Below are 9,762 nucleotides of genomic sequence, written 5' to 3' on the forward strand. Positions count from 1 at the left end.
AAATGCCTACGCTAAAGACGTGCCAGTTGATCTGTAAGAGGTGTGGACGCTCAGTTTCAGGGCGAGTTTCTGTCTCTGGAATTCGAATAACTGTGTCGTGCCTGTGACTGTCTATGGGCTTCTCTGATCTAAGAATCAACGTAAAAACAACCTAGCATCACCTAGCTAAAGCCTTGAAGCAACCAGATAAGTCTTCACAATCGTCCAGTTTTGCTATTTCAAGCCTTGAGCGGCTTAGTACAAGCTTTGCCAATTCTTGTATGTCACTGCATTAGAAGCAATATAAATATTGTGTATAATTTCCGCAGCCACCAGAATCTGAGATAATTTATGGCGCTTTTATAATTAACATGTCAAAATTACTTTTCCTAACAAGTATGGTAGCGTGAGCATGTAAAGAAAGCTCCTCATTCTGGCTTGTGTTCATTCATGGTCTCAACATCAGCAGCCAAGGCTACAGCTCATTTCGACAGAGGCAAAATGCCAGAGGCCCATTTACAGTCGTTAGTAAGCTTAGCTCGAATGCTCCACAACATGTCCTGAAGCAGTTTGGTTGAAACCAGCGCCACACAGCTTTGAGTTTTGTTGCCGAGGTGTTAGCATGCATGCCGACATACAATCCAAGCTTACCGAACTATTATCTTGGCAACAGTGCCCAGCGTTTCGCGGCTGGCCTCAGTCGAACCAGCCCAAGACATGCTGTGGAGCGTTTGAGTTAAGCTTTCCAACAATTGGACGGTGCAATGTCGTTTAAGAACACCAGACAGTTGAAATTTCTAAAGATCTCTGCTACAGTGAGCTCAAATTCATATATGTGGTTTTGGAATGTAAATGACCCGATAATATTATTAATTAAACTATATAAAGCCAAACATAAGGACATGACAGTGAAAGTAGTCTGGCTGTTTAAATTTCAGTGCATAAAAGAAAACAGAGCAGTAAGAACATTCAACATGAGCAGTCATGTTTTACATTCTCTGTGTGCAGTCTGCTCTTGTGCAACAATATTTCAACAAAAGCTAATACCAGATTTCACACCGTTTCTGTGATGTGCACCTTGAAATTGTATTAAATTAATGGAGATATAGCAACTCGGTCAGGATTGTAGACACTGCGTTATTAGGATGAGGTTAGTTTCTACATTTCATCTGGAGCATAGCCCGAATGAACTTGGCCAAAAATGAGACGTCCCATAAAAAGCACTACGCTAACGTAACTCCTTAGCCAGAACAGCTACAGGGAAGCTACATATACGAGATGTAACGCAAGTGTGCGAGTAACACACCTCGTAGGCTGTACAGCTGCATGCAGTCGGCCACTTGGTCAAGATAGCTGAACACTAGTCAGGAAATGTCCTGACGAAGTCAATTCGTGCAGAGACATGACATTGCAACCAACATTCGCGGATGACTGCGTTGTATATCACAAAATTACAGATGCCTCTGAGGTAGCAACCCTTCAATCCGACTTGAATAACATGTATAGGTGGTGCCTCACATGGTGCATGGAACTCAACATTAACAAAAATGTAAATCCATGCGCAATTCTTGTTCTAACACAATCTGCTCTGCCTATGCGCTACATACCTCTATCACCACAATCCTTTCTTTCGCTCACTTTGTATTCACCCGCAATCGTACCATTCTGCTCGCCTTGATCACGTGTACAAGGTCAGCGTACCTCGTCACAAAACCTTAGCATGTTCACAATCATTCCTTCCTAAGACGTCAGTAGATTGGAATAACCTACCTGCATCATTAGTAAGCATCACCGAGCCAACTCGATTTAAGAATGCACTAATAAACTCAGAATCGTAAACTGTACTAATCGGCGTAAGTGTTAGTGACTGTTTAGTGTATTCTTTGTGGTTCTAGTTCAGTTGTCTTTTAATAAAGTGTACTACTTGCAAGCAAAACTTCATCATTATATTTATCTTCATGTTAAATGTGTTTACATAATCCTCTAGTTATTTTGTTTTTCATCTGTATTTCCGCCCCTCCCCTCTATAATGTACAAATGTACCCTGAGGGTTTTACAAACAAATAAATAAATGAAAATATGGTCAACGGGCACATTCTCGTCTTCACCGCTTCGGTGAATCATGAATGCAAGGCTTGAAGACAGCGCGCAAAGGCAGTGTGCAGCTGGGCTAGCTACCCTTGCTGGGCCGCACCACGAACTGAACCTATTTGATAACACGCTGAACACAGCTAGCACATTCCAGGCAACATGCCGTAAGGTGGGACAGGTCGGCATCGATCAGCGCACCAACCACCTTCCGCGATAAAATCAAAAGCACAGTAGGCGAGCGCTGAGAGTCTCAGAATCTGTGAAGGCCAAACTGTGCGTCAAATATCAGCGTCCGGTGTATATAGATGTCCCAACACGAACCCTACAGTTTCGCAGATGGTGCACACACACTCCATACGTTCCGAGACGATACCCCACATCAAAATTCGTTACCATTACGATCTTTTACGACGCTAATTTCGCCAATGGGTCATTGCAGCACTAGCACAGCTTCGGCTCTACCGCTTCACAGCTTCGGCTCTGTAACAAGGCGTGTTTTTTACAATTTAAGCCACTTCACGGGTGCAGCCCCGTTTTTACCTCTGTTCTTGCTCAACTGAGAAGGTAGCGCTAGTGAATTTACTGATGTAAAAAAACATATTTTACTTAGATAACAAAAACTTCCTATATTGAACGACAAACTGTTTTGTTTTGCAAATGTCTTTTTTTTTTGCTGCAGCACTAGCAGTCATAATCAGATGCAGCACTTAATTTTTCTATGTGTTGGCTCGAGTTGGCAACTATGAAAGCGTCTTCCTTTTTGGCTCGTGTTTCCTCCTGTTTTTATGGCGAGCGTAGACGATCGTGCCGACGAGACCACCTGATGCACCTGATGCACCGGCGCGCTTTTCGTTCACACTTGTGAAGATAATATATGAAGGTAAGCATAAATAAGTTCATTGCACTTTAAAGCTGCTACTTTCGATGAAGTGAAACTACTGCATGCATGTAATGCCAATGTCACGCGGTACCGCGCTGTGGCTCACACTAAAGTACAGGAGGGGTCAACAGTTCCCAGGCCAGGCTGCCATAGGAATACATGGGATAGTGGCCTAAGAAATTTTGACTAACCCTGTACGTCAAAACCACGATGATACAAAAACCAGTTTGGCGCAGCGCATTATGAAAGTTGGATCGCGTTGCGATAGGGGCTGATCGCAGTTGGAGTTGTCAAAGTAGCAGCACCTGATCTGGCTTAAGCTTCATCCAGATCGGCCCTTTTTGCGATCGTAACTGCTTGTGCGATGCTGGTATAGTCAGTTTTAATTGCGATCAGGTCCAATCGCTATTTGTACAATGTCTGCGCCAAACTCGATTCGAATCAGGCTGTAACACAATGCATTGGCCAATTGTTTGCGATCAAAAGCACTCTTGTGTCACTGGTCTTGCGATCGAGAAATGATGGGGCTTGATTGTGACCAGAAGTACTCTTGTGAGATTTGCATAATTTTTAAGTTGTGAAGAGCAGAAATGATTGTACACGGGGTGTTGTTGAAGCCAACATTTTGAAAGGTTTTGCCAGGCTTAAACAAATCTGCTTCTCGAAATGTTTGCTCCAACGACACCCCATGTTCGCAAATTTTAGGGGCGAAGCTCCTTAGGGCGTGGCTTGTGCATCCCTCGTAGTACGTAACCACCAGTGGCACATACCCGAAATAGCGGTCCTTACAATGTCTGCTGGATGGGGGCACTTGTATACGATGAATACATGATGAAAAGATGTGAGATGGCTGTGCTTGGAGTTTTCTCTAGACATATGGACGGACGAACGGACTGACACACGCACAGACGGATGGACAGACAGAGGGATGGCCGCAAAAAAAGATGGACGGACAGACAGACGAATGAACAAACGGACGGATGCACCAAGGATCACACAGATAGGCGGACGCAAGAACGAATAGACAGACAGACTGATGAACGCTGCGCCCCACCAATCATCATTCACTCCGTGGATATGCTGTGATTTTTCAAGTCTTCAAGCTTATATTTTTCCCTAAACTTCTCCCTTTACCCTCCGTGGCTGTATATCAGCTGTCATGCTGCTTTGTGAGAAATATCTTTTTGTGAAATATGTCAGTTTACTCTAACACTTCTGCTTACTTATATTTGTTCTCCAGAACATTGGCATAGAATTATATAATTTTCTTGCAATTATAGACAGTCTATCATAGTGCGGGTCACAAAGGAATAACTACACAACCAAACGCAAACCAAATTGCTCAGATTTGGGTGCACGTTGAAGAACCCCAGGTGGTCGAAATTTCCCGAGCCCTCCACCGCGGTGTCTCATCATATGATGGTTTTGGGACATTAAACCCCACATATCTATGTATCTACGTGCAGTAATTGTGCAGTGGTGATGAATGGTTTTCCTTGTCTTATCAAAAGCATCTGCAATGTTTATGCTGCTACTAAAGCTATTTTGTTTATTTATTATCTGCAGTTTTCCTGAATATTTCTTGTTTTTGCAGAACAAAGTGCTGCGGCCTGCCTATTGATCACAGCCAAGCCTCGGATGAGCAACGAGGAATAAAGTATATACGGGCATCATGCAATAAAGTATATTTTCCTTGTCTTATCAAAAGCATCTGCAATGTTTATGCTGCTACTAAAGCTATTTTGTTTATTTATTATCTGCAGTAATTCCTGAATATTTCTTGTTTTTGCAGAACAAAGTGCTGCGGCCTGCTTATTGATCACAGCCAAGCCTCGGATGAGCAACGAGGAATAAAGTATATACGGGCATCATGGAATAAAGTATATTTGCAATCAAGACATTGTTGCGGATCTCGGCGCTGTTCCCCAGTAGACGCTTCGGATCCCAGCGCTGATCACCAGTTGTGGCGGATCGGGGGCTGCCCGGTCTCTTGTGGTAGCGTGGTGTAGCTTCGGGTTGAGGAAACGAACGCTGACAAAATGGGGATACGAAAAACAAACAGGATTATGGCACTATTTACAATTATTTACAGCATCAGGCTAGAAGTTCACAAACCACGAGCGTGGTGGTTGAACCGTTTCAGAGCGACGTCCCACACTCTGCAACGTCGTTATAAGCCCTGTCGGGCTCCTCCTTCTTGAGTGGAACACCAATCACACACACACAACAGGCGAGGGCTACGAGCATGCACGGCCCACCTGAACATGCAATATTGAGTCGTGATCACTGCACTGCAACGTGGCGCCAGCGGGGCTCTTTCTCGTCGTGTGTGTGCCGCTGGTCAAGGGGTCCCAAGCTCCTGACAGCATACATCAAACAGTCCGCCGATCTGTCCGCTCAATTAGCAGGGCAATTTGTGGCGGCGGCCGCGGTTTCTTCTAAGGAAGATGCTGTTTTTGTTGTCCTCTCTGGAACGGCTTACGGTGTCGTGGCGACACGACGTCTCATCCTCCGGCTATCAGGGACAATACCTGGCGGGCATAGGCAGCCGGCCAGTCGGCTACTTGTTTGAGGATTAAAAAGAGCGCCGCTCCCCCGTCAGCTCTGGACGCTTGTTCCGAGAGAACTGGGGTTCCAGGCGTGGGAGCGCTGCCCGGCCACGCTTCTCAGCGACAGCATGCCGCCTACTGACCATGGTCATAACGACATGCAGTTAAGCCGAGTTATTGCTGCCGAACAGCTGAAAAATGTAGAAAGTCTTTAAAGCTGCTAAATAGAGTGCTTCGAATCAGTCTGGTTCAGCCCATGCATATATATACAAGCCGCTAACACACATGCGTTCCATCAATAATTCAATGTACTTTAGAATACCCTACTGCATGTTGAAGACATGCTCCAGCTATGATTCACAAGTTTGTCTTTTCAGTTAAAAAGACTTCTGACATTGGGCCTGTTTTCAGCGTTGCATGAGCATAATTTACAGTAATTCTTAATATTTTATACATGTTATGGGAGTGTAACTTGTAACGTCACTCTTGCGTTTTGCTTAGCATTATGCAAACATTATCATAACGTTTTATTAATGTTTACATCATGTTCAAGATAAGTTATTGCTACGTTTATTCAGAACGTTAGCAGAAAATTTAGCTTCGATGACATTCACAATATTGTTTCAATATTGAAGCTGAACGTTGAAATAACATTATTATAGATATTTGTGCTACTTGGGAAGGTTATCTGATTAGTGGCCAATGACGTCAAGGCACGAGTGAAAATTAAACCCTTCGCTGCAAAGTACGAATCCTCAACCTCACTATTTAAGGGAAAAAAAATAATAAATCTAGTTTTCGGTTCATTAGTATTGCGGCTTGGTGGCGCTAGCCACCGCCCGATCTAAAGGGTACAGCCATATCCATCCATCCATCCAGCGGGTTTCGTCATTTTTGCGTATAGTGGAACTACTAACTCCTCTGTTAGCGGTCGGATAAGTTAGCTGCGCAGTTTTTCTGCAAGGGGTGCAACTTCAATAAATTTTTTTACTTAAAGAAACTGTTTTGCGCAACTTAATTAATCGCTCAAGCATGTAGTTTTGGCTCACACAAACAGCGTAGTAATTATACGTAAATGTCATTTGTAATGTTGCTTTTAAGCTGAAGTGTAAACACTTTTAATTTACAGCGACGGTTAACTGGGCTGAAATCCAATTGCTATCGATGTCTTCCGTGGCTGTTGGCGTTCGAATTGTTAGACAGCAAGGGCGGCGACAGAAATTATGAATGCGGTAGTGGCTTTCGCTTCATTTGTAGAGCTTGTGGAATTCTTTTACTGCAATGGTACCCGAGTCAGTTTAAGGGCGAATTCACGAATGCCGCAGTGACCAAGATTGGGGCGTCCGTTTGAAGCTACGTTTACATGGAGTCGATCTGTTGATTCCGCACCGTAAACAGGTAAATCGACACTTTGTTATGTTCTTGTTCAAAGGTCCGACATCGCTTCTATAATATATATATATTAGTATCTACATCTACTAATTTATCATTTGCAGTTATACTGACGAATACATTAATCACATTTTGTGCTGTGTCAGCTTTGCATAGCTGTGCAACTGTCATACACGACACATCCGGTGTGCTGTTATTTAGAGGATTGTGTATTGCGTGTGATTTCATATCTTGTATGATAGCGCAATGCAAAGCCTGGACCAGTGGTTCTCCAAAGGGGGTGTGGGTCATCAGAGCAATTTTTGGGGGTCTCGATAAACTTCCTCTAACTCTCCATAGGCGCCAGCAGTAATGATTAGTGGTTTTAGTTCGACTCACGACCTTTGTATTCCGCATCTGTCCGATCACTCAAGGTAAATGGCCACAGAGATAACTTACTCGCACAATAGGAGAAAAATTGTTAGCCACCATGGAAACCGCCGGCCCGGTGTGGCCGCGGTGCCCGTGCTACGGTATCGCGGGACGTTTCCATCATCCCACCATCTGTATGTAAAAGGATTAAACTCGCTTACTCACGGCGGGGGAAGTTCAAACAGTAGTAACGCTGTTTCCGCGTTTCCCGGTGGCATGTCGCTTCAAAACACTAAAAAAACACAGAAAAAAATGCGGTTCGTCTACCGCACACGCAGCGGCCCTCCACCTTGCCCCTCGACCCCCCCTTGCGCATTCTGCCTACGCACACGCAGCGGCCCTCCACCTTGCCCCTCCCCCTCGACCCCCCCTTGCGCATTCTGCCTAAGGGGGAACCACTGATGCTTAACCCGTCCCTGTCGCGGTGGCGAGATTCCCTCGCGGATAACCATTTATGTATGCTCAGTGAAAGCGGGAGGAGGCACCGCCACCTGCAAGTGGCGAAGCGGCCCTTGGTGCTCATAATGGGCTGCAGTAATTAGGCGTCTCATTCAGCCTCAAACCACCAACAACGTTTCTATCCCTTTGGGACGCAACTGACTTTCAACAACGTTTCTCCAGCCAGGTTTAGTTTGTATTTTTACTTTAGAAAACTGACGACCAATTTGGTCTCTTCTGGAGGTCATTGTGTCACTGTTTGACAAGGCACTATGGCAAAAGGCATAAAAGCGGATGTGTCCTCTTTATCATCGATGTCCTTCTGTTGCCTTCTCCACTGATTTTGAAGGCAGCTTCCCTGTTGAACCGGGCTCTGCTGTGTCTTCTTGGGAGACAGAATATAGTTTTTTTTTTCTCAAAATCACCACCACCACTACTACTGCCTGTTGATGATTACGGTTTCATTTGTATGCTTCACTAACCTCTTTTTCAATGGCTCGGGTGCCGCCAAAGTTGATGCAATGGTGCAGCTGTTCTGCGAAAACTTTTCCTTCTGTGTTCAAGCTGTGTGCGTCGTTTCTGTGCTGGCGTATTCTTTCCCGAAAGTTTTCGTCTCGCCGAACTGGGGGAGGAAGGAATTTCATATGGGAATCGACACAGGAATCTTTGTAATCTATAGCACCTGGAAACGTTCTTCTGGCGGCCGATCTTGTAGTAGCAATGGTTCTGAGGCCAAAGAGAAAAAGCACATAACTCTGTCTCCCAAATGGGGACGGCTAGGGGCCTGACTTAAGTATTGAAACAGGTTTGTGCGCCACCAGGATATCCTCCTTCCCCGTCAACCTAGAACCTATACCGTTGCTCGCTATTGTATGGATGTGCGGGACTGCAATGGCAAAGGGTTGCTTGAGAAAGGTGGCCTTGCTGGCGACGATTCTTCCTGCTTCCAACAACACAATAAAGCTAAATGGATCTCTGCAATCTCTTGAAATTAAACGATGCTTCCGAGGTCAAACACAAAAGAAAAAAATAGAAAGATAACGCAATTTCCTGTGCCATCGGTCGTCGGAGTAAATGCAAGGAGTATTCCTGTCAAACTATTTGTTAGCAGGCGTCTGTTACCAGTCACCGTCATGATTTTATACAAACTTGTTATTCTAGAATCAGAACTCCATTATTAAGTCTCAGTGAAGTTACAGACATTACAGAAGAGGGTTTCAAAGTCAAGGTAATGTATGGGGTCTTTTATACAAAAGCGCTCATGATAGGAAACACCTCATAGCAACAGTAATGAAAGGCAACAGTCGTAGAAAAAAAAAACACCACAATAGTAGGAAACTAAAGAAGTGATTGCGTGAAACAGCATTATTGCGACGTATCACAGAAAAAGAAAAGTAATAATAGTGATAATATTAATGATGATGACAATAGTAATAATACATCAAAATTACACAAGAAAGATACGAAGACACACAACCATGAATACAACAGTTTCTTAACATTTTTGCAAAATACACCGCACAACGAGGCACGTAATAAATGAAAGAAGCGGTAACTTCTGCTTACTCTGTGTGAAGTAACTTCATCTTTAGCTCTTCTTTTTAACTTGTGGAATGATCTCGTAGTTTTTCATAGAAAATGGAAGACTGTTCCATAGGGAAATTGAAGCAAATGTGAGAGTTTACATACCATAGTTTGTTCGAATTGCGGCTAACAGAAAGCAGGGCAGGAAGGAGGGCAGAAATATGCAGGTTATCAGACTACCTCAAAGCTTTGTTAAACCATGAAAGCAAGTAATGTATAGCAAGGCACGACATGGGGGCACGACATCGCTATCAACATGGGCTCACACCCCTTTTTTGTACAGGTCCTGGCATGCCTGACTGCAATCGCCCGTCCGATGTACAATGCTACGGATAACCGGTCACCACCGCCATTTCCTGCAAACCACCGCAACGAGTTTACGGGTGTCAAGGTGTCAAGCAAGCGGTAGTGCCCTTTCATCCCTTCCCGGATACGTGT

The 9,762-nt window shown here is 44.3% G+C and overlaps 1 long non-coding RNA gene across 1 annotated transcript; it reads left to right on the plus strand.

The window, feature by feature from the left end:
• Positions 1–2,846: 2,846 nt before the first annotated feature.
• On the plus strand, positions 2,847–4,846 carry LOC142761676 (uncharacterized). Its single transcript, XR_012894120.1, has 3 exons — positions 2,847–2,950; positions 4,545–4,632; positions 4,743–4,846. It is a non-coding gene; the product is annotated as an uncharacterized LOC142761676 (long non-coding RNA).
• The last annotated feature ends 4,916 nt before the right edge of the window (positions 4,847–9,762 follow it).

Source organism: Rhipicephalus microplus, chromosome 3 (genome assembly GCF_043290135.1).
Source record: "Rhipicephalus microplus isolate Deutch F79 chromosome 3, USDA_Rmic, whole genome shotgun sequence".
In the NCBI taxonomy this organism is placed as follows: domain Eukaryota; kingdom Metazoa; phylum Arthropoda; class Arachnida; order Ixodida; family Ixodidae; genus Rhipicephalus; species Rhipicephalus microplus.